Here is a 14949-nt window from a genome sequence, read left to right as displayed (position 1 = left end):
TATTCTATTGACTCTCCTATGAAACTTTTACAAATAAACTAAAATCTCACTCCTACTTTTAATCTGTGCTAGATCAACATCAACAATGATAATATCTCTGTGAAATACGACATGCTAGTAATGCATTCAGGCTTGTTAGCCTGGTCGATATAATGAAATCACCCTGATACTCTGATATGAAGTTCATAGCATAACTTTATGCGGTGCATTTCTCTGAAAGTGAACTTGACTTAAGGGTGAAGTTTCCAAACTTAGTTTACTCTCTTCTTGTGGGTCAGGCATGGACTTCAACCATTTTAAATGTAGAATCAGCCTAGAGTTTCAAAAAGTCTATGGGCAGGATAATAAGCACCAGACATCTTAACAGCTTAGCACTTTTAAGTGAAATGAAGGCCAGAATGTATTTCCTATGAAGTAAACACAGAAGAAGCATATTTTAAAAGTCCTTGAACACAAAATACCTTTAGCTCGCTGTGAATCAAAACTAATTAGTTTTATAACTGTCAGTTTGATTAAGAACAATGCCATTTGTTTCCAGAAGCTTCTGTAATTTTTTTTCCTTTCTCTCTAAGCCTAACAGTGATAATGTTATACTTATTGTTTCTTAATTTTACTCTCATCTTCATGACACTGACTAATTGTCCAGCCGCTATCTGCTACTCTGCCAGAGCCTCATGGGTAATAACAGTGCCAATGCTTGATAAGTGGCTGCCAGGTGAAGTGTACGTTGCTTTGGGAGAAGCTGTGCCAACTGTAATGCAAAAAGGAAAGAATAAAGACAGCAAAAGACTATAAAAATTACTTTAGCTTTTGGTTATTGAAACTGTACATGTTCAAGTAAATCAAATGTTTCAAGAGGCAGTACAGCCTAATTTTACTTCTCATCAAAAGGAAAGAATACTATTTTTATGTATATCAAGCACTCTATTGGGCCCTGTGGTGATTAAGTCTTTACTATATATGGCTATTTTACTATTTATAAAAGATGAGTTGGTAATAGAAGACCATTTCTGAGTGAAAGAAAATATATATAATTTAAAAACTTAACACAAAGCCAATAAAGAAAGAAAGATGTGGAGACGGAATTGCAATGTCTACATGTTCTCAATCAGTGTGGTGGTTAATCAGAAAGAACTGTGGTGCAGTAAGAAGATTAGAGTAGGTTTTTTTAAACTGTGCTTTGAGAGAGGGATATGGAGGGGGCCAGTGAACTGGTTTCTGTAGATGAGCAGAACATAAAGTCATCCACAGAAGCTTATGAATCTTTTTTTTTTTTTTTTTGACACCTTTGCATGGACTTAATGAGGAATAAGAAGTTTAGGAATACTTCCTAATTCAAGGTATTTGCCGTTATTAGAGAAGATCCATGAACTCAAAGCACATTGATCATTCTGTGAGTGAAAGTTACTTAGTTCAGGACATCCGTACAGGGCATGTACAAAATGTCTCCTGTTTTGACAAACTTCTTTGGGCCAGGAAGGCAGACATCCTAGATTCCTCAAATATTTAAATTACTGAGTCCTTCAGTAAAAGAACTAGTAGCACATACTCCAGGTTGTTCTGGCCAGCAGAATTGTGCTCAAAGGGATTGCAACAGCAATACTTTGAGAACAGGTAGCAAAGAAAAGGAATGTGGAATGACAACTGTGAAAGAGAAAGTTACTTTTGGAAGATTTACATTAGACTTTTACTTTACTCTTCAACATACTAGATCAGACTAGTCAGGGCTAATCAGTGTCCATTTAATAGCTGCTCTGCTGTCCTATCAGTAAAGAAGAGGAACAGAGATAGAAGTTTCTGCTATAAGCAGTGTTACAATTCATGCACAGAAAGTCAAAACTAATTCAAGAACAGCACAGTTTGCTGTGGGAAGGCCTTTGAGTGAGGGCTTCTGTGGAGTTCATATATGTTCTTAGCCATGGAAAACTAACTATATTTGTTCTGAAAATGCATTCTAATATTTTCTCATTTGAGTTTTTAAATCAGATAATGAAGCTGGTGCACAGGGGTAAATCAGATCCACTTCTATCTTTTTAAGAGTGTGGAAAAGTTCCAGAAGCAGCATCTGCTTAACTTTTCCCTTTGCTTTTGTTGAAAAGGATGATTTTTGCATCACCCAGTGTGCTGGGTATTACATGTGTTATAAATTTTGGTCTACTAATCCTACTTTTCTACAAAGCAGCCACTCTGAAATGTATATTGCTAGGTAGCTGGAGTAATTGTTGTGTTGGACAGATCAGTAAAATGCAGTGAAGCATGTGACAATAGCCAAAAATGTCCATCATTAGATGTTTTATTGCTGTATTGAAGCATTTAATTTGTTTGCCTGCAAGGATAGAATCTCCTCTAGGCTTAACAGTGTCTTGATTTAAATGCCTCTGGGGTCAAGTGTATGTCAAGATAAAGTTCAGCAGCTCTATGAAGTCATCTAGTTTCCATCAATCAGTTTGACAGTATGCAGCTCCCTCCTCTACCACTTCTCCCTTATAGTCCCTGCACATATATTATTAAATGTTCTCTTTCCTTTTCTCTCCTCCGTTAATGACTTTTCTTATCTCATCAAAACTGTAGTGTGTTGAACTTTGTATCTGCCTTCTCTTGCACTGAATTCCCTAGGAAAAAATCCCATCAAAAGTTCAGGATGGAGGGGGCTATCATGTCTGCCTGTAACCTGCCTTTTTGCCTTGTAGATTTTGTTATTACATTTATGGAAACTTTTGTAAGTCATATACTTGTAATACCACTGAACCCTACTGTCCTCGTGCTGCATATCCTTTGTACCAGCTAGGCTAACTTAAGGATGGCAAAAGGGTCCCTCAGGGAACATCTTCGCTTAGCAAGACCCTCTTTGCCTGCATGCTCATGCTCATGACATACCCTGCTTCTTTTATGGTTGTGCAAAAATATCTTTAAAGCCTTTGGAACTAAGGTACAAATTGAAGTCAACATCAGGATACCTCCTATTCTAGCTTTCTCATTATAGACAGTTTTCACAGTGGTGAGAGGTTGCCAGTAGGATCCCCTAAAATTGATATTAAATCTAATTATAAATATATATTTAAATTGTCTTGAGAAGCAAAAGTTGCATGGAATGAACTCATTTGTAGTTATTATAACATTTTCCTGATAGTCAATCTAAAGCAGAAAATGAAGAGAGACATAAGCTTCTTAGAACACTGTCTGATAAAAAGGCAGGTTGTGTTAGGGATAATAGAGGATGGTCCGAGTGAGACATGACGGAAAATTACTAGTTGAACCAAACCCAGTATACGTGCCAAGAAAAAGGACCTTAGTACTGTTGCTGCAAAAACTATGTGTGTATCCATGAGAACCTGACCTTCGAAGAAGAAGATAACAAGAAGGGAGTACAACAGTGTAGCCAGGTATCAGAGAGCCGCTGTCAGCAAAGCTGGATCATGAGTCTGGCGAGGCTCACTGCATGCACTGGCCACGCGTGCAGCGACTCAAGCCTGTACTTTTCCACTCAATCCGGTGCAGGATATAAGGGGGCTGTCTCGGGCCGGAGGAAGAGAGAGACATGAGCGCACTTTGAAGATACAGGGGACGCCCTGGACGCGCTGTGCCTTGCCTTCCTCTGCCGTACCGATGCAGCTCCTCGTTACCCTGCTGCTCAGTGATGCTACTACGATCTATGGGTTGGTAAGAGTCTCTTAAGTAACTTTTGGAACATTTGGGATCTGCTTAGCAAGCGCTGTGCCTGCCTTCCCTCCGCTGTACCGATGTAGCTCCTCGCTATCCTGCTGCTCATCGGTGCTGCTACGATCTATGGAGTGGTAAGACTCTCTGAAGTAACTTTTGGGACATTTGGGAATGGCTTAGCAAGGCTTCACAATAAAGCTGAATTCACTGCTTCTTTTTTTCCTCTGTAGCAAGGCTTCACAATAAAGCAGAGTTAACCTTTTTTTTTCCTTTGTGTGGGCTCCGGTTTGTACGTTGGAATCTTTAAAAAAGAACCGGTTACACAGGTGAATTGCAATGATGAAAAATGCAAAGCTCATGGAACACATCCTGCAGTGATGTATCCATCTATCTACGAATATATACACACATTGCATCCACAGCATGGGATCCTAATTCTAGGTAATCACTATTCTGTGCTGGTATTGTGGCTATTAGGAACAATATCAAATTGTTCTGATTTTTTAAATCAATAATAGGTTTTCAAATAACCCTCAGCCCAATCAGCCACACTTTGTGAAGGAAACTACTGAATATGCTTCTCAAATTAGAGGTCTATGTTATGTAAGACATCCTGCCATGATGCGTTTTTGAAGTAATTTCAATGGTTACATCCTTTGCTCTGAACGAGATCTAGCTGCTGTAGCCACACAGGTGCAATCTGCTCTCCACAATATTTAGAGGTACCTGCTGGAAGGCTGAGTATCAGGAATTTGGTAGGGCAGCTCTGACATATTTTCCCAGTGGCAACTATCCCTGTGGCTCTTAACATTTAGTTTACTCCGCTGACAAGTAAATGTATTTTAATGATTTGCATTTTGGATGAAGCTCTCCCTGTGTTTGTATCAGAACACATGAAACAGGGTCTTCAGAGTCCGATAAACTGGCACTTGAGAATTTGCTACTGCATGTCATAAAGTTATATTTTGCTGATTAATCCTCCTACCTGTCAGCATAGAATCATTCCTGGTATTGTACCAAATTGTGTGTTAATAATCAAAGAAGACTTTTAATTTCTTTTACGTAGCTTCAAAGGCACAAAAAGGTGCCATTTTCCCCTAATAGTCAACCAAAGTTTGGCATTGGTATTTCCCAGTCTCTCATTTTTTCTCAGTCAGTTACACTTTCTTTGTGCTATGGGAACCTTCTTGCTAAATATTCTAAATGTGCCATGTGCTGTGCTGTTTCTTTAAAACTACAGCATCACTCAAAGAGGCATCATGAGAGGAAAAGAGAAAAAAGCTCTGGAGATAAGAGGAGGGGGGTAAGTAGATAGTAGCTTTGCAAAATACTTCCTTTATTCATGAAAGTATCTTGTTTGTGTGAGAAAAAAATATCTCTTTCTGCTCTTCTATATTTTAATTTTTACTAGTCTCTGTTGATAATACTGGTTAAGCACCTCTTAAAAAGTAAGAAATAAGCATTGGAAAATGAACTGGGTAAGCTGGTGCATAGCTGGGTCATACAGAGCATCAGTGTTATAGATTTGGGGTACCTGTGGTGCCTTGTCAGAGGGGGTGAAATATTGTCAGCTCAGTTTTTTTCAATCCCAGGAATTCAGAAAATTATCAATATTAAAAAAAAGTCTAATATGGCACCGAATCAAATTTTAATTTAAGATGAACCCAGATATAGAATATCAAAGGAATGGTTCCCATCCAATTAGTTGCTAGGAAGCAAAAAACCTCAGTGCAAATCTCTGTGGCAAATCAGTGTCAGACCATGGTCAGCAATACCTCTGACAATCTTGAAAGCAATGATTAATTTACAACTGAGGAGGTGACATTTTATGTCAAAAGATAAGTGCAAGAGTGATTTTAGTATATCAGTGCCTTTTTGGCTCAAATGATGGATTCCATTCTCCAGGAACACTTCCAGCTATCACAAGTGAATGCTTGGCTCTTTCAGGACACATGCTGGAATAAATCTAAATAAAGTATCTAGTTGAAAAGAGGGAAAATGGGTTAGCTCTATTTCAGGTGGGACAATCATAGTGGCTTTAAAGAAAAAGAGATGATCTTGCCCACTGATTATGAGCCATGAGCTACACAGCAAGAAATTATAATCGGTTTCATTGACATTTGCAATACACTATTTTACAAATCTGAAGTATAATGTTCCGAGAGTGTAGCAGTGTGTAAAAGCACATGGCCATGTACGTGCAATATAGAATGTAGAAAAGTAGAAATCAGAAGGTAGAAAAAGGCGGCCATAACTGCGTAGAAAGTAAATTGTGGTTTTGTCCATGCTAGGCTCCCATGAGAAAGTTACCTTTGTAAGAAAATGACCTGCCCAGAGCAAATTTAAAGAAACACAAAAAAAAAGTGCTTAACACTAGTTCGTGATCATGCTAATCAGGATGCTATTCTTACTACTGCCCTAGAAGCTGCAGCATAACATTGAAGGGATAGAATGACAGATGTTGGAGAGATCCACAATGAACATTGCATAAGATTGGCCATGCAAATGAATTTTCAGATATTTTAAAAGACTGTATATTTGTCCTAAAGGTGGTTTATGTATGGAAGTATGCTGTTCTATTACCAGAACCCACAGCCAGCAGCCATTTCTGTGGTATTAGTCAGAGACTGTGCTGTAATAAGATCTGCACTAAGTGAGCTTAGAAAGATGATAAAATACGATCATCCTTTGGCTTTGACCAGAGGCACCACATAGCTAAACTAAGCAGAGTTCAATATTTTAAGATTATGCTTTTGCTGGAGAAGGAAGATGAGTTTCATGAACTGAGCTTCCTGTATACATTTCCATCACTTATTAGTCCTATATGTGCTTTATATAAACCCCTGTCTGCTACCGAATACATTTCAGTATCTGTTAGGAGACTCCACTGTCTATTCTGTATAGACTGGAGGTTGTAAGAGTGATTTGCTTAAATGTGTTGCAACACTATGATGGTGTCCACAAATATTTATGTATTCATATCTTTCTCGGTCAGCACAAAATTAAACACATGTCCCCTAGAAAATGATAAGAAAAGGAGGAATGTGAAGTCCAGCTGGTTCTCTGTGCCTTATATGGATGTTTATATCAAGTGTTGAAAATACATGCGTGTGTATACTAGGGTTCATCTTCAAATGAACAGTTGATATAGCTTGCAAACAGACAGAATCAATAGAAAAACAGTCAGTGCTGTAGAACTGTGTAGAAATCCATAAGGCCAGTGCTTACAGTATGAGACAACACCCAAGTTACAGGGGCTTCTTTCAAAATGCTGTTATGAGAAGAAAAAAAACCCACTTTCTAGCCGTTTGCGCAGATAGATTCTGGGTTTAAGGGTCAAAAGAGGTAGAATAAAATTTATGCCATTCTTTATAAATGCAGTCACCTGATTCCCACCTTGTTCCTCAGACCATTGCCTTGTGTCAGGTCATAAAAAGCTTACTGAATGTTGCAAAAAAATCTCTGGTCACTTCCATCCATGACAGTTTCATTGTGTCTTCCTTCCTTCTTCTGCACACTCCAGACTGGCAGCATCTCAATAGACAACACACTGGCTCTGCCAGAAGGGAAGGAATACATCTCAATCACAGGGAACATCGGGAAGGAGAAGAAGTAGATCCAAAGCACAATCCTATGAAGTTTTTGGGGTAACATGCAGGCCAAAATGTGTGCAGGAGGTCTGGGAGGGAAGAGTTGTGTTGAAAAATGTACCGAGAAACAGTAAATGTTTTCACAATAGGAAATTTAACAAAATCAGGTAGGAAATTCTGACTTGTTCTAGGCCTAGGGACAACCTGTTCCCTAAATTCTGGGTATGGGGTCATGCCTTAATAAGCAGACATAGTGGAGACATGGAAGAAATACAGTGACATATCAGTAAGTGTTCTTGAGGAGTTCCTTAGGGTTGTTTTAGCATTGAGTGCTATCAACATTTCCTGCAATTAGGTTTGGCTGGTAGAATAAGTTTCAAAGTCACCACTACATGAGTATACCCTGAGCTGGAAGACAATTTGTGGTTTTTTATGGACTGTAGAGACCACAGAAGGCCTTGGTATACCTATGATATTGAGACAGCTGGGGACACACAACTAGCATGATTTCAAGAGCCAAGACATGAGGTCTGACTGAATCAGCCATGCATTTCTTGCTGGTTTTGGGATGGTTGCAAGATTTAATTAGCACTGGGTATGTACTGCTGCTCTTGATTCCCTCTGGTGATCACATCTTGCCCTGCCTTGAAATCTCTAACTCACAAGTATTATGGCTGTACACGCATGTCTCCTATGAAGACAGGCTGAGAGAGTTGTTGTTCAGCCTGGAGAAGGGAAGGCTTTGGGGAGACCTTAGAGCAGCCTTCCAGTACCTAAAGAGGGGCCTACAGGAAAGATGGGGAAGGACTCTTTATAAGGGAGTGGAGTGATAGGACAAAGGGTGATGGTTTTAAACTGAAAAAGGAGAAATTTAGATTAGATATTAGGAAGAAATTCTTTACTGTGAGGGTGGTGAGACATTGGAACAGGTTGCCCAGCGAAGTTGTGGATGCCCCTTCCATGAAAGTGTTCAAGGATGGGGCTTTGAGCAGCCTGGTCTAGTGGGAGGTGTCCCTGCCCATGGCAGGGGGCTTGGAACTAGATGATCTTTAAGGTCCCTTCCAACCCAAGCCATTCTATGATTCCATGGTCCAGCAGGTGGAGGGCAGATCCATGCTAGGTTCATGGGTGGCTCTCAGACAGGCTTGTAGATCTAGTCAGATGGTCACCATCACCATAGTTGAATGACAGCTATGGTTTAAAATAGCTGGTTTACAGATGATTTTTGTCAACCTTTCTCAGATGAGCTGACACAAAAAGTTCTGAACGCCCTGCTTTGTATTATACCCACTTTCTTGAAGATATAGTACCTGTGAACATAGGGAGAAGAAGAAATAGTATTGTACCTCCTTCATCTTTTAAAACATGTAATTGTAGACTTAAGATTATTGTAAATAAAGAGGCCCTTATAGCCACACTATAGGCATGTGGTAAGCAAAGTATATATGAGTTAGGTGTCTGAGCCCATCTTACCTAAATCCCCATGAAGAACATGCTTTCGTATGCTTTTCTGGCCTGGTGTTGTCTGACTTCTTTGTTTTCAGTTTCACTTTGATGTAAGTCAGATGTGGGTTTGGGGTCACTAAGATGATGTATGCCTTTTGGCAGGGAGGTGTCAGTGAGGCATGGGCAGTGGTCAGTGCAGCAGAAGGCAACGTGCCTGACTGCTGGCTGCTTTCCATTACTTCTGTAGCAAGGCATCCCAACTTGCTAACAGATCATAGAATCATAGAATCATAGAATCTTCATGGTTGGAAAGGACCTTTGAGATCATCGAGTCCAACCAAACAACCTACAATCTCTGCCACTAGAGCATGCCCTGAAGTGCCACATCTAGACGTTTCTTAAACACCTCTAGCGATGGTGACTCAACCGCCTCCCTGGGCAGGCTGTTCCAGTGCCTGACCACTCTTTCAGTAAAGTAGTTCTTCCTAATATCTAATCTAAACCTCCCCTGCTGCAAATTCAGACCATTTCCTCTGGTCCTGTCATTATTTACTTGGGAGAAGGGGCCAACACCCACCTCTCTACAGCCTCCCTTCAGGTAGTTGTAGAGGGCAATGAGGTCTCCCCTCAGCCTCCTCTTCTCCAAGCTAAACATGCCCAGCTCCCTCAGCCTCTCCTCATATGACTTGGTCTCCAGACCCCTCACCAGCCTGGTAGCTCTCCTCTAGACCCACTCCAGCACTTCGATGTCCCTTTTGTACAGAGGGGCCCAGAACTGAACACATTACTCGAGGTAATGACTCCATAGTACAAAATCCTTCATTTCTTCATTCCAGCTGTATTTTTATTGACTTACTATATAGAATTGAAAATTTTGTTTGAGTAACTGCAGCAGTTAGCACAAAGCAGTGATTAATTTCTCAGTCAGGTCCACAAACCTTACCAAAATCCATCTGTCAATTAGGTATGTGCATGATCTGTGTTAGGTTTTAGAAGTGCCCAGCCACCACATCTAAATAGAGGAAGGCTTGGTTCCATTACAAAAAGTGCTAGGCAAAGATATAGTTTTATTAAAAGTTTGTGAAGGTGAACCTGTTTCACATTCCAGCAGTAGAGAGACTTCTGAGTGTTTCATTTCTTAGCTGCTGAAGCTGAAAATGCAAGGGAAGATAAACGTTGCAGCGGAAAATCTCCTTCCAATTAGAGTATATTTTGTGGCTTGAAACATCATAGTGCTTGGAATGTTTTGCTAAGCTGTCCTTATTCAGCCAGGATCCAGCCCAAAATATCAGCTGTGCAAACTTATTAACACATCCTTTTGTTTATGGTGACTCATTACACAGGGGCAACATGTGAACAATTACCCTTGTTAAAGAAAGTGCCATTCTATTCGGTTTAATTACGTGAGATTTGATGTAGACCAATTATTGTTGCAAATGAGGACACAGGGACAGCAGGAATCTAAAAGCAAGAAAGAAATGTATGCATATCTCTATAACTTCCACAAATCGCTTTGCTGAATGGTAAGAACATATCCATATTGTTTTGCATATGTATTGCCTACTCTACCTAAATGACAAAGTAATTTTTGCTAGCAGTCCATTGGAGCCATTTGATTGTAATGTGCAGCACGCACTTTTGTGGTAAACTTGCATTAAAAAATAGCTTAAATTGTGGATTGTCAAGGTAACCACAAGAGACCCAGCAATTTCTTTTTAAGAGATGACTAACAGAGTAGAGAACTATGCTTTACAGTGTCAGTCAGCCTAATTACAAGAATTCGCTGCAGGTTTTGCCATGACAGAGTAGAACAATTAAATCTCCCATCATGCTTTAAGCAATGGATAATGCCTGATACTTCGGTTGGAGAAAAAATTCCCCTATTCTACCTGATCAGTTCAGCAGTGGTATACTGTCCTGTGTTGAGTGACACAGAACTAATTTCTCTTCTAATTCTGGGGAAAACTCCACTTTTGGAAGACTCTAGTGTCTGAATTTGTGAAAATATTTACTTTATAGCCAGTTAGGCTATGTGGGATTCAAGGCCTCAGTGTTTTCAATCCTTGCCAGGTGCAGGGACGAGGAGGAGCGAGGCCTGGGCATTTGACCCAGGCTGGCCAACAGGATTATTTCATACCATGAATGTCACATTCTATATAAATTAGAAGGTTTGCTGAGGAGTTTCTCTCTCCCTTGATGATGGCAGTGCAGAGAAATTCCTTGCCCCGACGACAGACCCCTGAGGCCTTCCCTTCTTCCTGAAGCCGTTGCACTCACAGTGTCCGACATTTAAACTGCTGGGAGCGCACAGCTTCCTACTGATATAATTGTCTGAGTATAATTCTTATATATCTTATATTAGTATTGGGATTAATACTGGTTCTTTATATTTAGACTTATCCTATTAAATCTATTTATATTTCAGCCCTCATGTTTCCTTGCTTTCCCCAATTCCCCTTTCCAGGTGGGGAGTGGTCACCGGGTGATAGAATAGTTGTCTAAACGACAATAAATTGTTATGGGTTTTCTCAAACCATAACATATACAAACAACCTGAAAGAAATGTCAGGAAGGCGTACCTCTTCCTGGACAATATTCAGCATGAACGTCTACTTCTGAATCTTTTTCAGCTGAGATTTTCACCAGACCACCCAAGTTTACTTGTTGACTGGGTTACCTTCAGCTCCTGGCTAGATGAGTGAGAATTCAGTAGGCCCTTCTAATGGCATGCTGCTAAGGGCTAGGAGGGATCAGTCTGCATTCTTTACCGCCTAGCACTCTTTATAATCATTCACATCTGTGTAAAAGCTTTGATGAGCACTCTCCTCAAGATATCAGTGGTTTATCCCCGATTTTTACATGCACTATGCTATATTAAGTGACAGTAAGGTGCTGAAGAATGATGACCTTTGGTTCTAATGCACAGGTAGTTTAATGGTAATGAATAGGTAATTTTTAATACAGAAAATTTCTTTATACATGAATAAGCATTCAGGTGAAATCTTTATCAGCTTGAAATAACAAATCAAGTGAAATGGAGTTGTATTTTCATGTTATTTTTCTACTTTTTTAAAAAGCTGGGCATCAGGAGATTAAAGTTCGTTACCACATTCATCCCAAGAATGAATAAAGCTACATAGGAAGTCTTTGGGCTTCCGACCATTCAAAGTTTCTTTTGAATTACTTTGAGGAGTGTCTATTAGTAAGAGACCGGTATGAGGATGACCAATCAGACAGCACATCAGAAAGAACTGAGCTCTTCAGCATTTTTCCTCTATACCTCAAATTGAGTACCAAAATGGGGAAAAGATCAAATATAATATTCCAGTATATGGAGATAAAACAAAAAATGTGAACAATGCTTTGTAATGAAAATCTTTATACGTGCTTTAGATCCCACCATAAGTTCCGCTCACTGCATTCCTTTTCCTCTATGTGTCATCTTATTGTTACACTTTGTAAAACCTTGTTCTTGACTAGGGTGTATAAGGCTATATAAGCCCTTTACCCATACTAAGTCAGTAGTTTCCCTTAATTATATCTGATCCTACATGACTATAGTTAAAGCAGAACTGTTGCATGTAGGACAATTCTAAGTCCTTGAGCCTAAGGAAATCTTTATACTAGATACTGTTACTTACTACTATGCAAACTTTACATCATATTGGCGGGATAATCCAATTAAAACCTTCTATCTGACACGTCCTTTAATTCCACTATAAGAAGACGTATGTATCCATTTTGGCTCAAAATTCAGGAAATGGCTGCTGTGATACTTGAGGCAACCCATTTAGTAAGAAGGCTTACATAAATCTAACAGCCTTTTTAGGCATTAGGGTTGTCTGTCCTTTCATTTAGGGTCAACTAAATCCCATTAAATTGCTAATCAGGCAGTTGAAACAGCTATGATAAAATCCCTGTGCTTTTTCAAAAGAAACTATAGTCACAGAGCTGTCTGAAACTATGTCAACACTAGTCAGTGGTCATGATCGTTTCCACTGGAATAAAATGATGTGTCAAAGCATGTCATTAAATACATTACCATAATGCACAGACATAAAAAGAGAATTTCACAGACAATATAATTCTGGCATTTTCTAACTTCTGTGATCCTCTTAGAAATTAATCTTTAAACAGTGTTTGTTTGTTTATTCCCCTAGACCTGCAAGTGGTGGTCCCATTGGAACATCCTTTTCATATGTAGAGCATATGCAGGTACTTCATAAAGTACACAAGGACTTAGCTGCATTATATAGGAATCAAACAAACAAAAATAAAAAATCCAGCGGAAACATTCCAGGATCCAATAATTTTCATTTGCATGGATTTTACTTATAAAAATAAGTAAAGTGCCAAGTGTTTCCTCTCTCAAGCAAGGAAATGATTTGTAGTAGCCATAAAAACAAGTATAGGAGAACCAGTTAGACATGGTAGAATTGTTCCCACAAGATCTTGGAAGTGCCAACTACTAACATATGTAATACTATTTTTATAGGATGTCTATGGGTACTTGTGAAAGTTTCTCTCAGTTCAGATACAAATGTGTTAATATACATTTCTGCCATTTTTCATTATTGTTATTTCAGATTTCTGCCTTGAGTATATAAGAATAAATATATGAGTCTTTCCCTGCCCCTACAGACCTTTGGTTTTGGATTCAGTTTAGAGCTTTTTCCTCTCTCTAAATTTTCTCTTTCTTGTTTCTTATGCCATGTCAAACTTCCATGCTGGTTGGGTAGCGCATGCTAATGGAGATGGCTGTGAAAGTGTGATAACAAGTGTGATAACTCTGTAAGCAGTGTAACTCATGAAGCCTGGCTTCCTATGCATGGACTTTTTGCCATTTATGGAGCTGCTAACTCCACATGAAGTTTTTCATGCTGCTGGAGTACTCATACTTGCTCTCTCTTATATGGCTCTTCAATGTCTATAATAAAATTCATACTATGCTCTTTTTCTTGTCAGGGCACTAATAGGGTCATTCATCCAACCTATATTCATGACACTTGTAGGTTGTTAATGCATTTGAAGCCACTGTCCATCTGTAAAATTGGCTGAAATTGTTCAAAAGTTGTTGAATGGAAAATGTGGATAGACAGAGATGTATGTTTGTGTATAAAAAACAATGAAAAGTATGATTTCATGAGCCTCATTCCTTTTGATAGCTGGACTAAAAATGCAATCTAAGGTAAGATACAGAGCATATTTTCGAGAGGAATCAGCTTTAAGGAAACATTGAAAAAGTGGGGGTGGGGGGGGCCGGTGTGGATCAGCTGCCTAAACGTAAGAATCAGATGCTGTTTCAGAAACCCAAGCATATGCTACCTGGCCTCCAGCAGCCTCTCCCCAAGTGCCTTCTGTACCTTCTGTTTATAACTGCCTCTGTGGCTGTGTTTGATAGCCAGGTCATCTGAAATAACAAAAAATGCCTATGTTTAGGCAATTGAATCACTCCCTTAGAATTCTGGTTCTTCAAGACAGTGGATATCTTCATAGAGATAACTGCAAAGTGGCTCTCTAACATAACTTTGCCTGCTATCATCCCAGTAGAGGCATTGCATTTCAGGCTTCTGAAAACAAAGACTTACAGATTTTATAGAGCCAGGCAATATAAGTGTCTGATTCTTTTAATAGCAATTTCCTGCCCCCTTGTGTAGCTCTTAATTTCTTCCATTCCTGTAAAGGCTTTCCTCCAAAACTTAGAGCACTTAAGTACAGGAAAAATTGCAAGTCCTGTCCCTCAGCCTGAAAGTGAATGGTGCCATCCATATAGAATATTTCCAAATTTATTATCTCTTCATGTTTCAAGTAACATGACTGGAGAGAAGGGACTTTATTAAAGTTGTCATCCTCCACTTTTCCTCAGGTCTGTAAATCTCACCAGCATTGACATGATGCACTTTCTTTTTTCTAGGCTAAGAACTCTTTTAGGAACTCCCCAGGGACAATGGGTCCTGGAGAGCTTCTTTGCTAACTCTACTTCTATTTAAAAATTTCACCTTTTAAAAAAAAAATAAAATATTGAAAACAGTGAGTGTTCAGATGAAAATAGAAGCGTCTTTTTCAGAAACAAAACAAACCCAAACAAAACAAAACAATAAAACAAGCTGTCCTTTCTGTTGAAATGATTCTTATTTGGGGAAGAAGATTTCTAAAGATCACTGAGTGAGAGAAAGGAAGAATAAACAAATGGGCCTGATTTTCCAGGCTAAGGGAGTCATCTCTGTGATAGTTTCTCTATATATGCATAACT

Source organism: Rissa tridactyla, chromosome 3 (assembly GCF_028500815.1).
Source record: "Rissa tridactyla isolate bRisTri1 chromosome 3, bRisTri1.patW.cur.20221130, whole genome shotgun sequence".
NCBI classification, from domain to species: Eukaryota; Metazoa; Chordata; class Aves; order Charadriiformes; family Laridae; genus Rissa; species Rissa tridactyla.
The sequence above is the reverse complement of the archived record's forward strand: the minus strand, read 5'-3'. Positions refer to the sequence as shown.